The sequence below is a fragment of the Etheostoma cragini genome, chromosome 17 (assembly GCF_013103735.1).
Source record: "Etheostoma cragini isolate CJK2018 chromosome 17, CSU_Ecrag_1.0, whole genome shotgun sequence".
NCBI classification, from domain to species: domain Eukaryota; kingdom Metazoa; phylum Chordata; class Actinopteri; order Perciformes; family Percidae; genus Etheostoma; species Etheostoma cragini.
In genome coordinates this window covers 5,152,662-5,174,938 of record NC_048423.1, presented here as the reverse complement: position 1 = coordinate 5,174,938, position 22,277 = coordinate 5,152,662, and the positions used below count along the sequence as shown (strand labels likewise).

General features: G+C 37.5%; 1 long non-coding RNA gene across 1 annotated transcript; it reads left to right on the top strand.

The window, feature by feature from the left end:
- Positions 1–900: 900 nt before the first annotated feature.
- LOC117960735 lies at positions 901–21,250 on the top strand. The gene is made up of 3 exons (XR_004660217.1): positions 901–911; positions 970–973; positions 21,110–21,250. It is a non-coding gene; the product is annotated as an uncharacterized LOC117960735 (long non-coding RNA).
- The last annotated feature ends 1,027 nt before the right edge of the window (positions 21,251–22,277 follow it).

The following is a 22,277-nucleotide window of genomic DNA, read 5'->3' as shown; positions in this document are numbered from 1 at the left end:
GGGGTCACACCAGGCAGTATTTCTGTGTTTACAACAATTTGTGATTATTAACACCTTGCCAAAATCAGAGCATCAACTGGTGGTATGCCCCACCATGAGATACAATTTGAAGACAAAAGTCTAATAGGCAAACACACGTTTCTTCATGCAGGTTTTGCAACAACCTGTATTAAAGTTCAGACCGATAATGAGGACATTAAGTGTAACGAGAACTTAACGGCTGTATTTCTAGACTTTGACATTTGATGACATGTGCACAGTACTGAAGACAGACATGTATTTATTTACACAGCATTTTTGCAGTTGTCTAATGCTAGGGCGTTTGATGCTATCATGTATTCCATGCAGTTGGACCATCTACTTCACCTGCGCTTTGTAGCCAACAATGTGACAGTAAGATATTATATAAATATGAAGAACACATTTTACTTAAAATTACAGTTTGTTTTTTTAAGGTGTTTATGGAACAATTATCAGTCAGCACAAGCGCAAATAACACTACTGGATTTTATCTTCATGATAAAGTGGATGATATGGAGTAGAAAAATTTGCGTGAGGCATCAACACAGAAATACAGTTTGTGAGTAATCATTATTCCCGCATGTTCTTTCTGCAGTCTGACTTCAGTTTACCATCTCACCATCTGTGTTGCCAATTCCCATTCTCTTCAAAATGTGCGTACGCATGGGTCAGAGTTAGCGTGGAGGACCGCACATTCTGCTGTCAAGTTTGTTTTTTATAAATTACAACCTTTGCATGGGAAGTGGCGTATGCACATTTTCAGCCCTGTTTTGTGCACACGCCACACTTATAAATGAGACCTCTGATCTTCTGCTATAGAGGAGCTTGTTGCATGGCATAACGTGTATGTCTAATGAATAAAAAAGCACTCACACTCAGTAACACATACAGTATATGCCATTCTGGCACAAGCCCATTGATAAATGCACAATGATTTATTTCTAGTAGAAAAGTAAGTTTGAGACTATACCTGAGAGATTGATTTTTATCTTGTAATGTGTTCACAGATTTAATAAAATAGACAGAGGGAATAAGAAGTAAGAAAATAGATAAAAACAGACAGACAGACAGACAGACAGACAGATGTACAGACAAACATATAGACAGACAGACAGAGAGTCAGACAGACAGAGAGACAGACAGAAACACAGATAGACAGACGTACAAACGTACAGAAAGACAGACGGCTGAACAGCTGTGCAGACAGACAGACAGACAGACAGACACAAACAAAGCCTCTCCTCACAGTCCACCCATACATCGCCAGCAGGTTTGGCTCAGTGACACATGTTTTCCTTGAACCTCCAGAGGCCTTTAGATGTGGTTGCCCTAACTCTGAAGAGTACCGCATCCACTTCAAAACAACTTGAAATTACATAATGTGTGCTATAACAGCAAAATAACAAAATAATAACTTTAGATTGTTTTCAATATATTTGTCTAATTTGGCTGTAAACAGCAGGGAATGACAGGGATAGGTTGTTATTCTACCTAGTTCAAATTAAAGAACTAATATTTGTAAAAATGGTAATTTCCACCCATTATTCTTTAAATTGTCCTGATACACTGTAGTCCTTGTCACTGGTAACTATACGGTTGTTGCAAAGGACATCATTTGTGTTATGACAATTTCTCCTTCATATAAAACAGTACTACATGTTTTCACCTGCTTTTCCCAAACATTAAATTTGAGACGCTATTTGTTCAAATGCAGCTGTCAATCAATGATTACTTATGTGAAGTTGCTATTTGGATACATTTCCTCCCATATTTTGCCACTCTACATGGGGACACTATAAAATACATGTGAGGCCAAACTATTTGTATCCATGTCACTTTTTCCAATAATGTTCAAAATTTTAGAAGAACCCTTTAGCAGTAAATTAACCAGACAAGAGCATTGATATTGGGTGATTTTGCTAAACCCTGTATTATTTGAATGAACTCAAAAATAGGTTTTTGTCCCAGGTTTCAAGGTGAATCACATACATTACTTTAATAAATGAAAATGTAATGGCTGGATGGAAATTGAGTAAACTCTTACTGTATAATCCAAACATGTGTTGAGAGCTTTTTTCTATTACGCCAGAAAAAAATGGTTTTGATTTAAATCAATCAATCAGTCAATCAATCAATCAATCAATCAATCAATCAATCAATCAATCAATCAAACTTTATTTATAGAGAACTTTAAAATCACATCTTTCACTTTAAAATAACCAACGTTTACCAAAATGCTAGTCCTGATTGGATATCATATGAGATAATGTTGAAATGAAACACTACACGCATCATTGCCTTTAATTAGTGACTAAATGGACATTTCTACAGGAGGAGTGTGTCACAGGAGTATTTGTGCAGTCATCAGCAGTGTCCAGCTCATAAACAGTAGAAACTCTCCAAAACTTTAAACTGTCCTTCAGTAATCCTTGTGGATGCTCTTGACAACCGTCCATCTGCCTTTGTAGCATCAAACATGAACTCTTCTTGATTAGTCAGTGCACAGTGCTTTAACAATAACCACATTTAGTCACACAGCCATTTCCCAAAGACTTCATTGATAAAAGGTTGTTGAACTCTGTTAACCTGGGCTCCAAGGGTATTTTCAGACAAACAGATGATAATGGCATGCTCTGATATTGTTGTCAAATTGAACAAATCTTAGCGGGATTTTCAAAGTACAATTTTTTTGTATTCAGCACACATTCAGCTACAAGACTATTATATTATATTTAGGCAGAATGTATTTCATGATAGTACTTTTACTTTAAATGACTTGTTAATAAACAAAAGTAGTTTCAGAAGTGTGCTGGAATATGTGAAAAAGCCTTACCTTACCCATTGTGACTACTACATATCTGGTGAATTATCCATACATCTGGAGCATGTCTGCAGCAAGGTACACACCCTGTACAGATGGCCAGTCTATCACAGGGCATGTCTCATATGATGAGAATTGTTATGGGAAAAAGAAAACAAACCATTCTCATTCACATTCAGAAGGATTGCAAAAAAGATTTGTCTCTCTTGAAGAATGTGTAACATGGTACTTCACTTTCAACTTCTGCATTGGAGCTTCATGGAAACAGATGACTGCATGTTCAGGTCAAGTGCTATATTGTTTTGACAGATGTATTAATGTATATCCGACCACTGTTTTCTTTAGAAAAGATTTTCTCACATTTACACAACAAGCCCAGTTACAGTCAGTTTGTGGTTGAGCATGTCATGAGGTGGATTCTAATGATTGAGCTTACAACTACGCAAAACATGATAAACACCACTTCCTCATTTAGAGTGTTCTTGGTTTACATTTCTGGGAAATAAAGGTATCTCAGAAGGCATCATGAGTGTTAGCAACAAGTTTTTTACGATGTGGTGGAAGTTTTCCTGTTTAGTTCCCTTTTCTCCTTGAAATCTGCTTGTTTAAAATTAAGTTCCAGTATGTTTTTAATATAGGACTCCAATTTCTAATCTAATCTAATTTAGTTTATCCTTCAATCTATACAAACCAGTGATTCTCAAAGTGGGGTTTTAAATGGGAAATAGTTCATAGATTACTTTCTAATCTAATAAATCCATAGGTCCCAGAAACTGAAAATATGTATAACATGTCTAATAGCTTTTGTATTTCATTTATCTAGTGTTGTTTTTTCAGACTACATAACTAAACTATAGTGTAAAAGAACAGGCTTCGTAAAATGACACACATCAGCGGGTCCCAGGTATATTGTTATAAGGGGACCTTGGCTAAGAAAACAAAAGATTGAGAATGTCTAATATAAAAAAACAACAGGGACTCAATATTAAACAACAAAATGCACTGTTAATGTGTTAATTGACTGTTAGAATGAAACATACAAGCATTTTCTGACAAGAGCAGATGTACTGACTATAACCCCAAACTAAGTAGTTTTGGGCCTAAACCTAACCAAACTGTGACCTTTTCACTCCATTGACAGGCAGAAAACGCGTCTGTGGGTCATATTTTCTGCCACTAGTAGGGTTGGGCATCCTTTTGATTTTAACAATTCAATTTTCATGCTAATCAAATGTGTCCAGTAAAGCAAAAAACCAACCCCTAATTAGCTGAAACTGCTAGTTGTTGGGGCACACAAAAGTAAAAAGAAATCGCCATTTCTATACTACTAACAAGGCTGAAAATAGCACCACACGTCAACGCTAGCGTAATGAGGGTCCCTATATGTAAACCAAAGCATTGAGAACTTTGTAAGTGTACATACAGTTTATTAAAAAGACATTATGATGACAGTACCATTCGGTATTCAGGCAGGCGCCATCTTGGAAAAACAATCATGACCAGTCGAAGAATGAACACTGTGTAACCAGTAACATAGCTCAGGCACGCTGTCGGTCTTTCAAAAACATATCCCAGAGAACCGTTGACTCGGTACCTATGTGTTATTAACCCCTGGGTTAATTTTGCGCCAGAACTGTCCGTTAATGTCTCTTTACACTCATGTGTTTTTCTTAAAACGGAGAAGAGTTTCTCTGTTCTCAACGGAAATCTGATTTTTTTTCACATTAAGTTTAAGTAACAGTCATGGTCCAACAACTGTTAAGTGAAACTTGAATCTTTCAGTCCACATGAATTGACCTTTCGGTGAAGTAGGAAGCTTCTTGTTAAAAGTTTTAATTGCATATTTTTTAGATTCTGGATTTTTCAATGAACAAGAAGTAGAGTTAATTGAAATTTTAAGAATCTAATTAGGTAATTCAACTATTTTGTGAAAAAATAGTTGATGACATAAATTTGAACCAGAGTACCACTATGTCAATATGTCTTCACACAATCACGTCTAAAGAGGATTTGTTTAAGTTAAGTTTATACACATAAACGACTCGGTTAGGGAAATACGTGGTTTGGGTTAAAAGGTCAGGGGACCTTTGTGGTCATACAGCATAATAACTGATTGATAAGGCTTGGAGAAGAATGCCAAATGGTTAAAAGCAACCAACAATGAGTGCAACGTTGGCACTAAAACAGGAAGCAAACGTTGGTCTCCTACAACCACATGTCAAGTACAACCACCCCGACCTCCTGCCTTTGTGGACTGTGTGGTTCTACAACTACATCACACTATCTGCTCCCAACAGACAACAGTCAGAATTAATAACTGACTTGAACATGCCGGAAGTGATGTTTAAAAGAAAATAAGATAAATAACTCATCCTAAAATTATTTCTGAGCATCGATTTTGTTATTAATATAGTTCTAAATTAGTGCTGAGTATAGCCTATTGAACAGAGTCAGTGCACTTCCTGTTTCATTGTGGAGTCATTCTCATAGCGACTGACTCACTGATCCAGATGAGTACACCATGCTTCCAAAGCATTAGTTAAAATTGAATGTAAAAAGATACAGTGATTTAGTATTGTACTTCCATTACTTCCTTTCAAAATCAAAGCAGCAGAGCTACTGTAAGGGTTCTGATGCAACACAGTGAGGTATTTCATCAGTATCTCCCTCGTTGGTGACCATCTGTGTGTTTCAAACTCCACACCCACAGTTTGTGAGCCAGGCTCTCTGATAAAACAGCGCAGTCTCCAAATCTTTGGAATGCTCCTCAAGACGACATTAAAAAACTGTGCTCTTTGTGACAAGTGAACTAAACTTGATGAGTGAATCTGCAGTGTTGGGCAAGTTCCTGAAAATTAATAATTAGCTACAGTTACTAGTTACTTCTTTAAAAAGTAATTGAATTTATTTGCCAAATACTGTATATCAAAAGTAGTTACTAGTGAAAGTAACTTTTAAGTTTTTTAAATGTAAATATGAACAGAACTTAACAGTCAAACACAATAAACATAATGTTTTAGATGTATTCACTGCAGTCCGCGTAAAATCAAGCTTTGGTTGGTTGCATGGAGTTGTGCCTTTAGCAGCCGTAGGGCTGGGGTCTTTCGCTACTAGCTTTGTCGAAGTGTGTTGCTTCACCAGGTCCTACTCTTAGATGTGGATAGTTTCTTTACACCATCACATAATTGACAAATGACCACTACATTTTGGTCTTTAATTTTAACAAGCGAATAGTAATGTCTATACTTCCAGGAGAGAACGTTCATTCTATCCGCACATCCACACATCGGCCATGCTGTGGTTTAATGCTCATCGTTTGATTGGTGAATCATTGCGCAACCATAAGGTTCTGCAATGCTATCTGTCTTCTTGTCTGCAAGCGTTCAAATTTCACAAAAGACAGTAGCGTGAGTAACACAGTTATTTAAATTTCAGTAGTTGTATTTGCTTTACTTGATTAAAAACAACACTGAAAATCAGTTTAGCGTCCTTTTCTATAATTATTGTTCCCTAAGTGAAATTTGTATGAATTTCATCACAGAACATTACAGCGCAACACAATGCAACAGAAAGTTACCAGATGAGATGCAACACAGCAAGATTACAAAAACTAAAACGGCACAACAAAACGCAACGCTATGCAACACAGACCATCAAAGCAACACTGTATATCTATTACAAAGTAAATGAAAGTCGTATCAAGGAGGTTGCACGAGCCTTTCAACTTTTCACTTTAGTCAGGTGCATCTCACATCATTTTCCCCCGGAGTTCGGCAAGAAAAATCAATTTTGGGAGTGTGAGGCTGTTTAGTTGCCCAAGGAGATGGAGCAGCTTTGATACCTTTGTTTTGGAAGATGTGAAGCCTTTTGATTCTGAAACCTGTGGTAGTTTCTGCAACAACCCCTGATTCAACCTAAGTGGGGTTTAAAAGTTATTTCATGGAGATTAGATTTGTTTGTCTGCAGTTTTACAGTGAGTCAAATGGCTGATGAAATATTATGTAGGGGTGATGCGTGAAGAGGCACATGGCAAGAGAGAAGGGAGTCTTGTTTTGGAAAACCCTAATGTGTGTTAAAGCTGAACCAGAGCTTTACATGTAGTGTGAGGCTGTTAATGCATTCTACTGTTTTTCATTTACAACCAATAACGCTGTCCTGTTACAGGATCTTAACACTACACTTTCCTTAAAGCACCCATATTATGCTCATTTTTAGGTTCATAATTGTATTTTGAGGTTGTACCAGAATACCTCTACATGGTTTCGTTTTCAAAAAATAGATAAGAGGAAAATAGATAACTCTTTCTTCAGCTTTGATCAGTCCAAGGCAGGATTAGCTGGGAGACTTCTTTTAAACGAGGGGCACTTGTTGAATATTTGCAGAACAGGGACATGGAAGTAGTTCTTTTGTAGATTATGGTGAACAAGTGTGTTTTGTAGCAGTGTTTTGCCATTAAGAACGAGCTAGCATGCATGTTAGCCACCTAATCTCAGTTTGGGACGTAGATAGCCCTGCAGATTTTGAACAACTCACCTGGAGACTGAAGGCAGAGGACGTGCAGAAACCCTATATCAGTCAAAACAGCATGGATAGTTTTTTTTTTCTTCTAGTTTTTATGCGTGTGGATGCACCAGAGACACAAAGTAACACCCCAAATCCCAAAAAAATGATTGTTTTTCATAATATAGGCACTTTAACATTATGTAACATCCCCATAGACAGTTAACATTTTATTTTGTGATACAATGAAAGTTATTTCAAAGGAAAAACCAGTTTCAGATAAACATAAACTAGAAAATGCATCACATCTGACTTGATCTAGTTTAACTCCCTTTGAATCAAAATAAATCACTGACTCATGTCCAAGCAGGAGTGGTTCATGGAATGGCTCCAATTTAGCAGGGGTGCATTCAATTAAAAATATTTTCAACAGTGTGCAGTGTCTCTCTTGTTAAACAACATGTGTCCTCCTCACGGTGTGCCATGATTTAGGGCATCATTTTGAAACATTTAGTTCAATTCTGTGGTTAAATAACCAGAAGCCATTAAAACTCTGTTTTGCCAAAGCTATCAATGCAACATGGGGTGCATCTTTCATTATTAAACACATTTTTAAACCCTTATTTTCAATGTCATCACTCAGTGCATTATACTATCAGGGCCGTATTGTCGGGACTTAATAAGTATTGAGGCCTATGTCCACCCAATGTAACCTTTTTCAACTTTTATTTACTCATATTTTAGTTACTGAACTGTCAAATTAGGAACATGTTCTGTACGTTTTATTTAACAATGTGAAAGTATAAATGCTGTGTTCAACCTTTCTCCACACAAAACCCAATTCTGGGATTGGCAAAACAATTCTTAATTTATTTATTTTAGTTGGCCACTTTAGTAGTGGTCGCTTTAAAATGAGTCTGGAAATAGTAGAATCTGCTCCTAAAATACCCACCAACTGTAGGTTTTAATTATAGATTATAAAAGCCCACAAACCACCAAAATACACATGCATACAGGCTAAGTGTGGTCTGCACCCAGTGAAGAGCTGCTGCAGTCAGATATCTGATGTTGTACAGCACTCAGTCTTGACATTCTCTCCAAGTAAGTAATTTTGAGCAAACTTCATTTCTCTGTAAAACATCACACATCTTCATCCTAATCTAGTATGCATCATAGATCAAACTCCTGGAAAGTGTTGAATAAGAGTCATTTAACTTTTCTCACACCAAAGGGGAATAAAGGTAAAGGTACTTTAATGTTACATTCACACACATGTTGCAAAATGTATCCCTCAAGGGAGCAGTGGGCAGCCATTTACAAACTCCACACAGAAAGGCCCGTAATGACCTGAATTTGAAACCAGAAACTTCAATGGTATGAGGCCACAGTGCTAACCATTGGGCCCCCATGCTGAAAGAATAACAGAAAAATAACAGCTTATTTTGTCTGGGGGAGACGGATGAACACAAAATTTCACTCTGAGTCACTGAATGACGCGTTTGCTCTGCGAACTGCCAGCGATTATATGTTGTGTGAGACAAACCTGTCATTAACCCAGGGTGCACAGAGGCAGCAGCACAGGCTGAGTGCCAAACTTCCCCAAACAAAGTCAAAACTATTCCAAAATTTCTAAAGTCTTCGAGTGACATCAAAACTTAAAAGTAAATCAATTTGTCTTAATCTTTTGTAAGAAATTACAAACTTAAAGCATTCATAAGAAACAGTTGTTGTCTAATGTCAAGTGATGAACTTCCTAAATTGTATGCATGAACTTTTGCTTTCACAGACTTGCATTATATTTGTCACACATATGTGTCACATTTATGGTGAAAAAAGAGGCACAGGACATGTAGTAAGAAAAGGAAGATCAGCCGATGCACTGAACCAACGCAGAGCATGTACATACTAACTATAACAATAGCATCAGTAGTCCAGGTCCATTAAATCACACAGAAAACACTTATATAGTCTCTATTGTCTTTGTGACCATTCTGACCACTAATGCGGCGTTCACCAGGCGGCTACTTGGAAAACTGCAGGAGAACATCAAGTGGGCCCGGATGAAAATCAAGCCAAACAAGTCACGAAGCATCACATTAGTCCAGGGACTAATTTCCTCCATGTCCCAAAGCTCCCTCCAGCTGAGCTTTCTCCACTCCAGGCCTTCCCACTTCATCCATTGTCCCTGCTTGGCAAACTTGTGCCCTCTGCCCAACTCCAGCGACTCTCAAACACATCTTGACCGGTTGTAAGACCAGCCTTACGCAAGGCACAATCAAGTCCTCAAGGGTCTGGCAGCAGCTCTTGAGAGCAAGAGGAATACCACAAACTCCTTGCCCCTGAGAGCAACCAATTCCATTACGGCCCCAAACTTCATCAGAGAAGGACAGAAAAAACCCAACTATCCCCATACCAAACCAGAAGCTGGACAACTAACCATGGCCTGGGACCGGAAGATGCTAGTTAATATTGGCCAGCAACCAATCTTTCCACCTGAGATTGCAGCCAATACCCTTAGGCCAGATTTGGTACTCTGGTTTCCTTCACTGAAGTCTGTTTACATCATGGAACTCAAAGTTCCATGGGAGAATTCAACAGTGGATGCCTATGAACTTAAGAAACTGCGCTACACAGAATTAGCAGCAGATGCTCAACAGCGAGGATGGAAAACAAGTATCTATCCGGTTGTAGTGGGATGCAGAGGTTTCGTGGCTTCTTCCACCATCAAGCTGCTGAAAACCCTTTGGGTCCATGGACAAGCTCTGCGACAGACAATTAGATCAGTCTCTGAAGTGGCCGAAAAAGGCCGCCAGTGGATATGGATCAAGGGGAAAGACCCTAGTTGGGCTCAAAGAGCATCAATATGACCCGCTCACTGATTCCCCCCTCACAGTTTTTTTTTTAACTTTGTCTCACATTTTTGTCCCTTTTTCCAACATTCTTTTCAATGTTTCAGTAATAACTTTAGTTTTACAGTTATTTTTGGAATTTGTGTTCAATAAACCTAATTTATAAGAAATTATACCTAATGTTTGAAATAGGAATTGTTTAGAATAAAATTAAAGGAACGTATGTTGAGGGATAATCACAGACCGGAATATGTCAACTTTTATTATTTTACTATTTTGAAACCACTTCAATATTTTTTTACAAATGCAAACAAATTGAATAAGAAAATTAATGAAAGTAGAGATTTGTTCTTGCCAACGACCGTTGTGTGGAATCAATCATGTTATATAAAAAGAACATCGATATAAGAAAACGGGTCAGTTTGACCAAAGGACAACATGACGGTTAAACAACTACATTTATTTCAATTTTTTTACAATTGGGCATGGGAAACAAGCTCAGGTTTGATCACCCTGTAGCAGGCCACCTTTGATGAGGGTGTGTAGTGCTGAAAGGCCGAAACACCCCCTGATTCAAAGGTACACTACTGATGATGTGTCCCGAAATGTACACACATCTAATATTCAGCTCTCATGCCACTCTTTACATCAAGGCAAACCTCATGTGCATACCATCTATTGGCACAATGGACAGTTTACCATCATGTCCCGTGTTTGATAATTCTGTGATGTCAGTTCTACTACAGCTAACACCCTGTTGGCACAGACAAATACAACCCAGGGACGTCTATAGTGATTTGCAACCATTGCACCTGCTGTCTGTGATTTTGATCCTGTGTTTGTAAAGTAAAAGAAAAATATAAATACTACTGTGAAAATTACCCATGTTTTCTGTTGAAGACAAAAGTTTCTGTGCAACTGTTTTAGCATTCACGCTTGGTTTCCTCATATGGTGTCACAAAGAAGGGAAGGGAGGAGGGGAATCTTTAGAGGAAGAGTTTGAACACAATGTCAGCACATTGTTTAAATAGTCGAAAATGTAGGTAAGTTTATCAGACGTGAAAGAAAGAAAGAAGACAGTGTGTTGTCTTCAGTTTCACATGTATGGTCCTATTTATCCAGTTGTTGAGGATTTCATGATCTTCAGGATTATACAAGCTTCTCATTCCATAGAGGAGCATTAATGTGAACAAAATCATACTGTTAAGGCTGTTACATGACAATGCTGCTGACAGTAGTTCTAAATAAAATAGCACACATACAAATCATACTAGGGCACTCATTGTTGGCCTTTTCAACCCACACTAAAGTGAGATATTGTGCAAACATCCACACTTCAATCACAGGTTTCTCAATAAAACAGAAATGTCATGACAGTAATCTCTAAGTAACTTACTGAAACTCTGCAGACTTTGAGCCTGTGTGTACCATTTCCTATTAGAGGAGCAAGGGTTTGTTGGATGTTGGAGCTGTAAACAGGAAGAAAAGCATGCAAGGCAGTACAGGAAGTGCATCAGTCAAACGCAATTTATCATTTCCAACAACTTAGTTTGTTGCCTTTTACAGTAAATTGTATGCAGTATGCAGAGACAATGGACAGCATTTTAAATACAACATGCAGGTTGTTGTTTCCATTTTGGTTAATAGTGATAATGAAACATAGTTTAACTATAGGTATTATAATATAATAGGTAATTCTGACCATTTTCTCTCAGGGCTCTCAGTCACTTTTTTAACTTCTCATCCCTTGTTTGTTTAAACCACATGAATAATGATTTTTCAACTTTCATCCAATTTTGTGTTTGACTTTTGACTCTCAACTTCAAGTCGATTCATGTGTAAAGCTTTAAAAACAAGTCATGGTTAGTTACTTTTGAAAAATGTCTCAGCATTGTAGTTTCGGCGGCTGTGGCTCATTGGTAAAGCGGAGGCCTGCCAATTGGAAGGTTGGTGGTTTGATCCCTGGCCATGCAGTCCCATATTGAAGTGTCCTTGGGCAAGACACTGAACCTGATGTTGCACCTTGGAGTGTGAGTGTTTATCTGATGAGTAGGTGGCCTCAGCCACAGTGTGTGAATGGTCCTGTACTATGTAAAATACTTTGAGTAGTTGTTAAGCACTTTATAAGAACAGTCCATTTACATTTAGTTTAAGCAAACTTAGCTCATACAGTAGGAAAAAGTGCAATTGTTAGGGATTTTCTTTACCCACAGATTAAAACATGTGGATTTTAATAATGAAAAGAAAAGTAATGAAATGAATGGAGTGGATGAGAAGTGTGATACCACTCTACATCAAGTATAAAACTACAGCCAAAAGCCAGTTAGTTGAGTTAGGCTTAATAAACAAACAATGTACACCAATGTGATTAGTAATCTTTAGAGGTGTTGGAAGGCAGATTTGGTCACCTTGGGACGGAGCCAGAATGATTTCCTCTGTTTCCTGTCATTGTGCTCAGATAAGGAAACTGGCGGCTGGCTGCAGTTTCATATTTACTGCACAGACATTAAAGTGGTATCAATCTTCTCATCACTCTTGGCAAGAAAGCAAATAATCATACTTTATTTCCCCAAAGTGTCAAACTATTCCTGGATTGATTTGGTTTGTGTGGATTAATTCAATCCACTGGTCTGTGTATGTTTTATGGTCAGCCTATTTTACCGTGATTACAGTGTATTGCCCAGATTGGGTGTTTTGACTTGGCTGTTTTAAATTGGATCCTGTTTGGGCTCTATGGCAATGAGTGCTAGGTGATTTGGTTTGGTTTGATTTCCATGTTTTGTCCTGACCACATGTGCTTGGTACTGTTGTGATTAGTCTCATGGAGCTCCATGGTCATATTAGTTTGGACTAGTTTGAGTTAAATTGGTTGTGTTTGTCTGCATGTTCTCTTGTTTTTCCACACTTTGCTGTGGGTTGTTAAAGTTGGTTTTATTTCCTTCACTTGGGTTCACTTGTGGTCTGTCCCCGCTTTAGCTTGGATTTGTGAGGTTGACTCTGGAGCGGCGGGCTTGATTTGCCTCGATGACTCTAGTTTTATAACATCAGTCTGCTGCAGTGCTGCATACCTGCTTCACTGAGGCTGATGCAACCCTGAGCCAATGAGCCGCAACACAGCGCCTGACACTGCAGTGCAGCTCACATGTAGGGACGCTTTGATACAAGACAAAAACAGGCTCAAATACTGTGCATGGACACACACTCACACTCACACACACACACACACACACACACACACACACACACACACACACACACAAAGACACAGATTCTTTCAGCTTTCTGAAGCCTTTTTTCTTGCAGCAGTCATCAAAGGGACATCACATATCATAGGAAATACATTTTAATTAGAAAATTTGAATATCATTTTAAAAAGGAAAAGAGTAAGGTCACATTCTGTGTGAGGAAACATGGCAAAGATAAAGAATATTGAAGGAGAAAGGCAAATAACCAGCTTCCCTACAAACAACTCAAACTACATTTTAGCATTGGGCCACGTTCTGCTTTTGAATCTGTGGGTAGGTGACGTGTGGGGTATTTCCACTTAAGCTAACAACCTGTTGATGAGGCCCAAGACAGAGAAAAGACAACTTCCTCAAAAATGAGACTGGCTCTCCCTCACCTAAAATGTTCACAGTATACAGATAATAAAATTGTTTATTTTCCTTTTATTATTTCTTGTTTTCTTTCTGATGCCAGATATATTTTCATATAGTATATCTAAGCACTGTATTGTAGCTGTGTTTTCTCACAATTAGGGTAGAAAGTTGTGTTATGTGTTACGTGTGTGTGTTGGATGTGGGTTCCTTACTTAATTTGGGTGGGTAGGTAGTGGCTGGCTCTTGATTTGCTTCAGCTGCCATTTCAGACCAGTCCTCAGTGTGTTCCTGTTCCAATCATTTGATTCTCCACCCGCTTACATGCCTGTCCCTCATTACCCCATAATCCCAGAAAGCAACACCTGTCTTGTAGCTTAGAGTTCCACATTTTTTTTCAACATCCAAGACACCTAAACTGACACTAATTAGACCACGGACCTCCATTTGATAAGATTTTATCCCAGAGTCCCACATCTGATAGGAGTTTTGCTGTTAGATGTGTTACAACTAGTGCTGTCAAACAATTAAAATATTTAATTGCGATTAATTGCATTAATGTCATAATTAACTGGCAATTAATCATGATTAATCGAACATCTTTATCTATTCTAAATGATATGACTATATATTAAACAACAACAAAACAGATTCATTAGACATACGGGTAATTCACTTGTTCCTTGCTAAAAGTTCCAATCATTTTTACTCCATTGTGCAATAATTATCATTAACCTGCAAATGTATATCAAATCTTTAAAATTTGATTGGATCACTTTGTTTAAGATCACAGAAGGCTTATTTTATGTGGACGCGTCAACAGCAGTTGCTTTCATTACTTGGCATTCCACAGAAACAACCCACTGTGGCTTTATAAGGGGTAAAACTCTCCTACAGAGAAGAATGACATGTATAATGTTGAAATCTGTCTTGTGACCTTTTTCATGTCATGTCTCTCATCACCCGGCGCCACAAAAGCCATCCAAAAAGCAGAACTACTATAAAACAATCTCTTGTAAGAGTCAACGCAATGCACATATTGTAAGCATCATACACTAATTTCCTGGAAGTGGTAGTGTACTTTCAGTTTGCTTTTTCTTAAAGATTTTAATCTGTTTCAAGTACCAAAATTATTTTTCACTGCTTATTTAGGTTTGGACTTGTGTTTACTAACCCTGATCTGGATTGGTTGTTGCTCCCTCCGTTATGTGGCAATAATAATATTGGAGTGCTGTCCTATTAACTTTATATATACTCATAGGTTCCATCATCTTGCCAAGTTCATCTCTTTGGCTATTTTCTGTTCTGCAGTAAACCACATTTAAAAAAAATTATTTTTATGTCTAGACTAGTTGGTTATTTCTTCCTTTTGTGTATCTTTTTGTTTGAGTTTGGACGCAAACACAAATATGCTTTAATGAGGCAGCATAGTTGAACAATAAAGATTACTGTAAAAGATGACAGTAAATAGACTATACTGAAATCAAATAATTATTAATAGCATACTATAAAAATATTCTAAAGTTGAAATCCAAAAGTAAATATATCCTGCAGCCTTTAAAACATATATGGTCTGCAATTTGCATATCATTTGCATATTTTAAGTTGGTCGTCCTTCCCTGTCTCTATTTATTTACCTATGTGTTGTAGCCAAATCAAGTGAGTAATTTGATAAAAAATTCCTGCTTATGTTAAATTATGTTTACTGTTTATTGTTCAACAAGTTAGAGTTGTGAAAAAAAGCACGACATTTGCCGCTGCAGTGGCCAAACATGTACAGTAACTAGTAACATGAAATAGAAATACTCAAGTCCAAGTACGTCAACTTTTACTCACACTCCACCACTACTGCCAACAAATAAACTGATCCTGATTTACAGTATCTGGGATGATAGCAGCTGATGAAACTGACCTCTCCATACAGTTTAATCTAAACCATGTGATTTGCCTGTGAACAAAAACCAAGCATACATTTTGCATCCCATAAGCCTTTCACAAACTCTGCTTTTTAAAATATGGTAGTCAACAGGAAATCTGATAACTTTGCGATGCTTGCAGCCTTGTGGAGTGAAATATCCAGTAAAAGACACTATATGATGCGTTAGGAAGGCTAAGCTGTTTGTCACAAGTTGGACCGTGTATCATGAGGTACAAGAAAGGTAAGTGTGGGGGTGTTTGTTATCGGGATCAGCGGCACGTCTTTAATGGACGGCCTTTTGTCTGTTATGTTGTATTCTAGCCACCATTGTCCATTACTGTATAGAGATGCACTATAATAGATGAAACAGAAGAATAATAAGCTTCACCTCATTACGACATCAAAATGCTAATAGGCCATTCTTCACAGTGAGAACTTTTACTTGTGTTCTTGATGATAATGCTGTACTTGCACTTAAATGCAGGACTTTTCATTTGGAATGGTTTAATTTTACACCTTGGTATTTGTACTTTTATTCAGGTAAACAATCGGAATACTTCTCACACAACACGCACATACACACGCACACGCGCGCACACACACACGCACACACACACACACACACACACACACACACACACACACACACACACACACACACACACAGAGGGCAATCAATAGAGGAAGAGAATAGACTGGAGGCCTCCAACCACAGCATCCTGAATGTGTCTCCTCTTGGCCCCAACACACTAAACACACAGCTGATTGGCGGTTCACATACTGTTCATGTATGTGTGTGTGGGGAGTAGAGACAGAGACTGACAGGGAGACGTTGAGAGTGAAAGGTCAATCAAGAAAGTGATGTGCGAACCTGGATCCTGCTCTGTTTTACACAGTAGGTATCAGTAGCATGGAGGACACAGGTGTTGGTTGCAACCAGACTGTTAAAAACCACAAAGTATACCCATAATTAAAAGTGCTTCCTGTGAAATCAGTGGCCTTAGTTTTACTATTAAATTTTACACCACAGGCATGAATTCTGCTGGGACACATTCCCAAACTGGACTACAGTAGATTGGAGGTGGGCAACTCACATTCCCAACTTACTGTACCGTCAGAGATGTACGTCAATGGCAAAATTGAACAGCAAAACATGTGGTGACACTGTAGCTACTGCACCCCTTATTTAGCATTTATAGGCAGTACATACACATGTAATAAATAGCAGCAAAATACTGTCTTGGTTAGTCTGGTACCAGATGTACAGTGTGGGAATAAAGCCTGACATGTCAGGCATTCTCCTCATTCTCCTCTTCTTCCTCTATCTTTTTTGCAAAATCACTGTCATTGCATCTGGGGTTTAGCACTGCCCAAGACAATTGTGACACAGCACTGTAAAAGGAGGGCCAGCAATGGGAGACCTTAAGTGGATCGTCAACTGATTCATACAGACTCCCGAGTCAATCTGGCTGCTAAACTGGCTAGCTTGCTATTTAACTTAAACTAGTTTATCCAAAGATTCTTTTACTAAAGATAGCACATTTCAAGCAGCGCCAATGGTATGAAACTGTACACAATTTCTTACTCCTAAAGGGGTGTGGCCTCGTTTGAACATGTAGTGAACGTTGTGTGGATGGACAAAAAGTTACATTTGAACAATGTATTTATATTTTCTTTTGCTAAAGTTAGATATTTACAGAGCTAAAAGACACATATAGCTTTGTGATTAATTTTGTTGCAATTAGTGCATTCACAAACTTAAGCTGACGTTAGCTTCTCTGTGATGGCAGATCTCGCAAGAGCTTGGTCCTGAGACAAGAACGGGTCAAACAAAATTTTCTCCTGTCTGCCTGAAAAATACCATTTTAGTGTCAGAATGTCCTGGAGATTTTTGCCTTTTGAGAAATAGGTCCAAAATACGCCGTAGTGACTATGTCCGCAGCGTTCGGATGGTCTTGCAAAGCGACACTACTAACGCAAGATCTTGTATGACAAACAGTGTAAATATTATCCAAAAGTAAATGATGTAACAGCAAAAAACAAAACTGTATAACTAACAATTGCTTTCTACTAATCCAAGAGTGATGCAAGGCAGGAGCGGCCAGTTAAATCTAAGTTAAGCTAGGCTAAGGGCTGCATGGATCTACTGTTGCATTGTAAAGTCAGCTGATGAAAAAGCCAAGCTAGTCAATTTAGCAGCCAGATCAGCCCAGGGATTCTAGATGAATTAGCTACCATTATCCACTCATGACAGTGTTTTGCTAGGTAAGTTGGCTGCTATTTTGTCCGCAATAGTAGGCAAGCTTACCACAATATATTTAAAATGCTCTCTTAATGTTAGCTTACCCAATAATAAGAAAATAAGTTTTTCTCTAAAAAAACAAACGAAGGTCCCACCATGAATGCTCTACCATATGTTTTATCCCCATGTCATTACTAACAAGTATTTTCTGACAACACTTACTGTAGTAGGTTGCCTTTACAAAAGCAAACCTGCTGTGTGGGTCTTTCCTCTTACCTGGAAACCACAAAGGGTTAGAACTGTTACTCTCTTTCTCTGCTGCTTTGACTCATGCAAGTGTGTGAGTGTGTGTGTGTGTGTGCACAAATAGGAGCCATTTATGCATGTGATTGTGTGTGTGTGTGTGTGTGTGTGTGTGTGTGTGTGTGTGTGTGTGTGTGTGTGCGCAGACATAATTATCTGAGCATGTGTCTGTGCCAAGCTGTGGAAGGCACCGTACTTTCCATGTCCTGTAGATGAGCAAGCACACACACACACACACACACACACACACACACACACACAAACACACACACACACACACACACACATGAACAGACAAACAAATGCAGGACAAGAGGAAGAAAAAAAATAGGCCTCAGGGAGTGTCAGTCTCAGACACAGTAAAAAAGAAAATCTGTCCTCATTTCACCTAAATAAACTTGTATGCCAACAAAGTACAATGACCTAAACTGAACCAACGCTGGTGCTGCGTCATACATAGACTTAATAAAAAAGATAGAAAAACTACGTTTGTATTTTCTTAAACATATGAACAAAACTATTACTTTTAAACTTTTTTTTTTTCACCAATATCTCTTTAAGACTCAAAACTAAGGACATTTAGTTTATGGTATAGTGTATTTGTTATGTTTTTTTATAGTTGATTTCATATCATGTTACACCCTAACCCTATCTACACCTTTATACTTAAGTCAAAGCTTTAAAACCACAACAAAGAAACACAAGTAAAAACCTAATTAAGTACACTATACATCAGACAGGAATTTAATAGAGTGAAATAATCTTTTCTCAGTAACAACATTGGTTTTATTGATTAAGTTAATTCAACTGAATTAGCTAATTTTAACAACTCTTCTAACTTGTAGTCTTTTGACTTGAGTTGAGGGAATATACTGGTGACAGCTCAGTCAACTTGTGAGTTTGAAAGCATTATCAGCATACTGGTAAACTTAAAGCATTGTAAGAACTTGAATGAAGATTTCTCCAATTGTGAAAATGTCAAATGGTCAGCCGATCTCTGTTGCCTTGCGACTAAACAGTTGAGAATAAGCCGATGAAGACGAGTGACGATGAGGTGAGCAAATCTGTCTGTAATGTAATATGTAATGTCAGTATGAGTTGTTGATTGAACTTATTTTTTTTAACTTGTTTTCTTAATATCAGTCAGTTCAATTGCCATTGTCAAAACTCTTAACGACAAAGGTCATTTACATTTTATTTTTTAAATTTTATTGATTCTGAAATGACTTATTAATAGGTAAACAGTTGTAGCTGTTTAAAGTATCAACCATAAGTAGTTTTAATTTCAACTACTTTCATCAATGTTTAGTGGTTTCATCATCATCATCATCATCATCATCATCATCATCATCATGTGTTGTAAAAATGTTGTGAGGTACAATATTTCCTTCTAAAATTGGTGGAGTAGAACTAGAAAGTAACACAAAATGGGAATACTCGTAAATGGTACATAAGTACATTACTTAAGTAAATGCACTAACTTCCCGCTAATGAATATAATGTTTCTGTTGAAAAGAAAGCAATTTACAAACCACTTGTGCAATTTTAAAAAGATGTAAAAGCTTTATTTACAACAGTCTAATGCATTTTAAAGCAATCAAAACAGCATAATTACAATATTTTCAGTGTACAATAGCAGTATAAACAAAAAAAGACAACATGTTGCTACAGTTGTACTGGGTCATTTGGAGTCATTCAAATTAGTTTGTTTCCATTTCTGCACAAACAGGCTCCAAGAGATGCATTTCTGTACAGCATTTGCAGCGAAGCACAACACACCAAAGAGTCTCTGGGCTCCCAATATTTCAGGTTTTACCTTTATAACAATTAAAAAAAAAAAAAAAAAAAACTTGAGTATAAATGTTTATTTGACTGTTAATAGATCACAGATATTGAGTGATTTTTCTGTTCTTATAATCCTAAAAGCTCAAACACACATATTTATACAATATGATTTTGTCAGTAAAACCCTGAATGTCACACAGTCGTTTCTGAACTGTAACACCTTCAATGATAGGCGGTGAATCAACTCATCACCAGGTTTCCATATCAGTTTCAGAAGACGGTAATTCATCTTTCGGTTTCCTCCCTGCCATGCTCTCCTCTCACACTCCAGCTGTAATACAGTACTTCAAAATGAGGTCTTAGGTTTCACATGGCACAATATCAGAAATCAAAATGCAGTCACAGCGGAGGAAAAGCAAAGTGGATAACTTTGGCACACAGGAAGACGAGCCTGAGACATGTGCATTTCCAGGAAGACAGGATTAGGATGAGGAAGAAACAGAAAAAAAAGTCTTGATTCAGTGTGGTGTGTAAAAACAAATGTCAACAAGCTACAGTAACAGAAAAGACAGCCTCATTGTTTGAAAATGAAACTTTGTGGCTGAACCACTAATTTAACACTATTAAAACATGAGATTAAACAGATGTGAGAGTTGCTGAAATGAGAGTTTAAAGATGATGAAAGCAGGGATCACACTTTATCTGATTGGCATTTGTGTTGACACAACTGTTCAAACATCTGCGTGACTCAAAACCAGACTCAGATTAAATTAGTTATCAAGTGTGTTACAACCAACTTCTGTTGCTGCTCTCAATTGCTGTCTGATAACCTCACAGGGAGCAAGCAACACTGAACTAATGTGGTTTAGAATATTAAATTAAAACAGTCGAACAACTTTTCTGAAACGGATTGAACAGTGTTTTGAAACAGTATGTTTTGGTTTTAAAAGAAAGGAGGCTTCAATGATGAGAATTAACTGAATGGTATGGCAATTTCTTTTTTACACTTTTGCACACGGCTGTTTATAGTTCTTGTTCAGTTTTAAGTGGTAACATAGATATTATTATTATAAGGAACAGCCTTCTTTTGCTGGTTCCTCACATAACAACCAAAACAATATATTTTAAAAAGCCTGAAGAGTTCAAAGACAAGAATAAATGTACCTTATCTGAAGCCTGCATTACCACTGTTTGATATGTTACGGTTGGCTAACTAGTCAGTGACAAACTCCTCTTGGACTCTGCATGATTCTGTGTTTGGTTGTCGTCCAACAGTCTCTCTCTGAGTGTTTAATGACCTGGCGGGCATGATGAGACTTGGCCAGGTCTGAATCACTGGGCTAATAAACGGATAACATGACCTTGTCAACAAAACAATACTTGCCAACTACATTCAGTCTTTGCTGCTAAAGTTAAATCCAGAGGCTGAAACAAAGAACAGTGACAGGCCACTCACTGTATTGGAGGAATTTGCTTTACAAAATAAAACAATGCAAAATAAAACAATAGTAAACAAGACAGCAGGAAATGACACTGTTTAATGGTTTAAATGATTGACATGATTCCATTATTTATTTTGTTCATTATCTTGCTCTTGAGTTCCACTAACTAACTGGGCATCTTAGTAACTGCATAATGACTGTAGAAAATATAGAGTAGTAAGCTTTATGTTATTTACAGTCATCCTGTAAATCCATGTATACTGACTGTATTTGGGCATAAACATGATTAGAAAAATGCTTGGTTATCGCATGTTAAATTTTAAGTCAATAGGAAGGAAGTCACGTGTCTTCACCATTCAACCTGGCTCTAGGGGTTACAGAAACACACAGGTTTTTCATTACAGACGGTGGATGGTGTCATTTGGTACAGTTGGTACAGTATCATCTTACTAGTATCAATGCTTGAGGTTTTGTTTGTGTAAAACTGATCAATGCAAAGGTTTTAAATCTGCCTGGGCAGGTTCAGTAAATTGTACAATTGTAAAGTAGTCATAAAATACATGGATAAAACATTAATTTGGCAATTCCAAGTTAATTAATGTCTATACATGTTTAGATAACTAGTGGAAATTGTAAAGAAATGTGTTCTCACTTTAAAAAAGATGCAGGATTGGTGCATCAATTGAAAGTACCTTTGAAGAGATGATAATCCTGATTACAGATTACTTGATTACATATTATGGTGGGAGGAGCTACTGTTACTTAAACTTGACCAAGGGTATTGAAATATCATACAATAT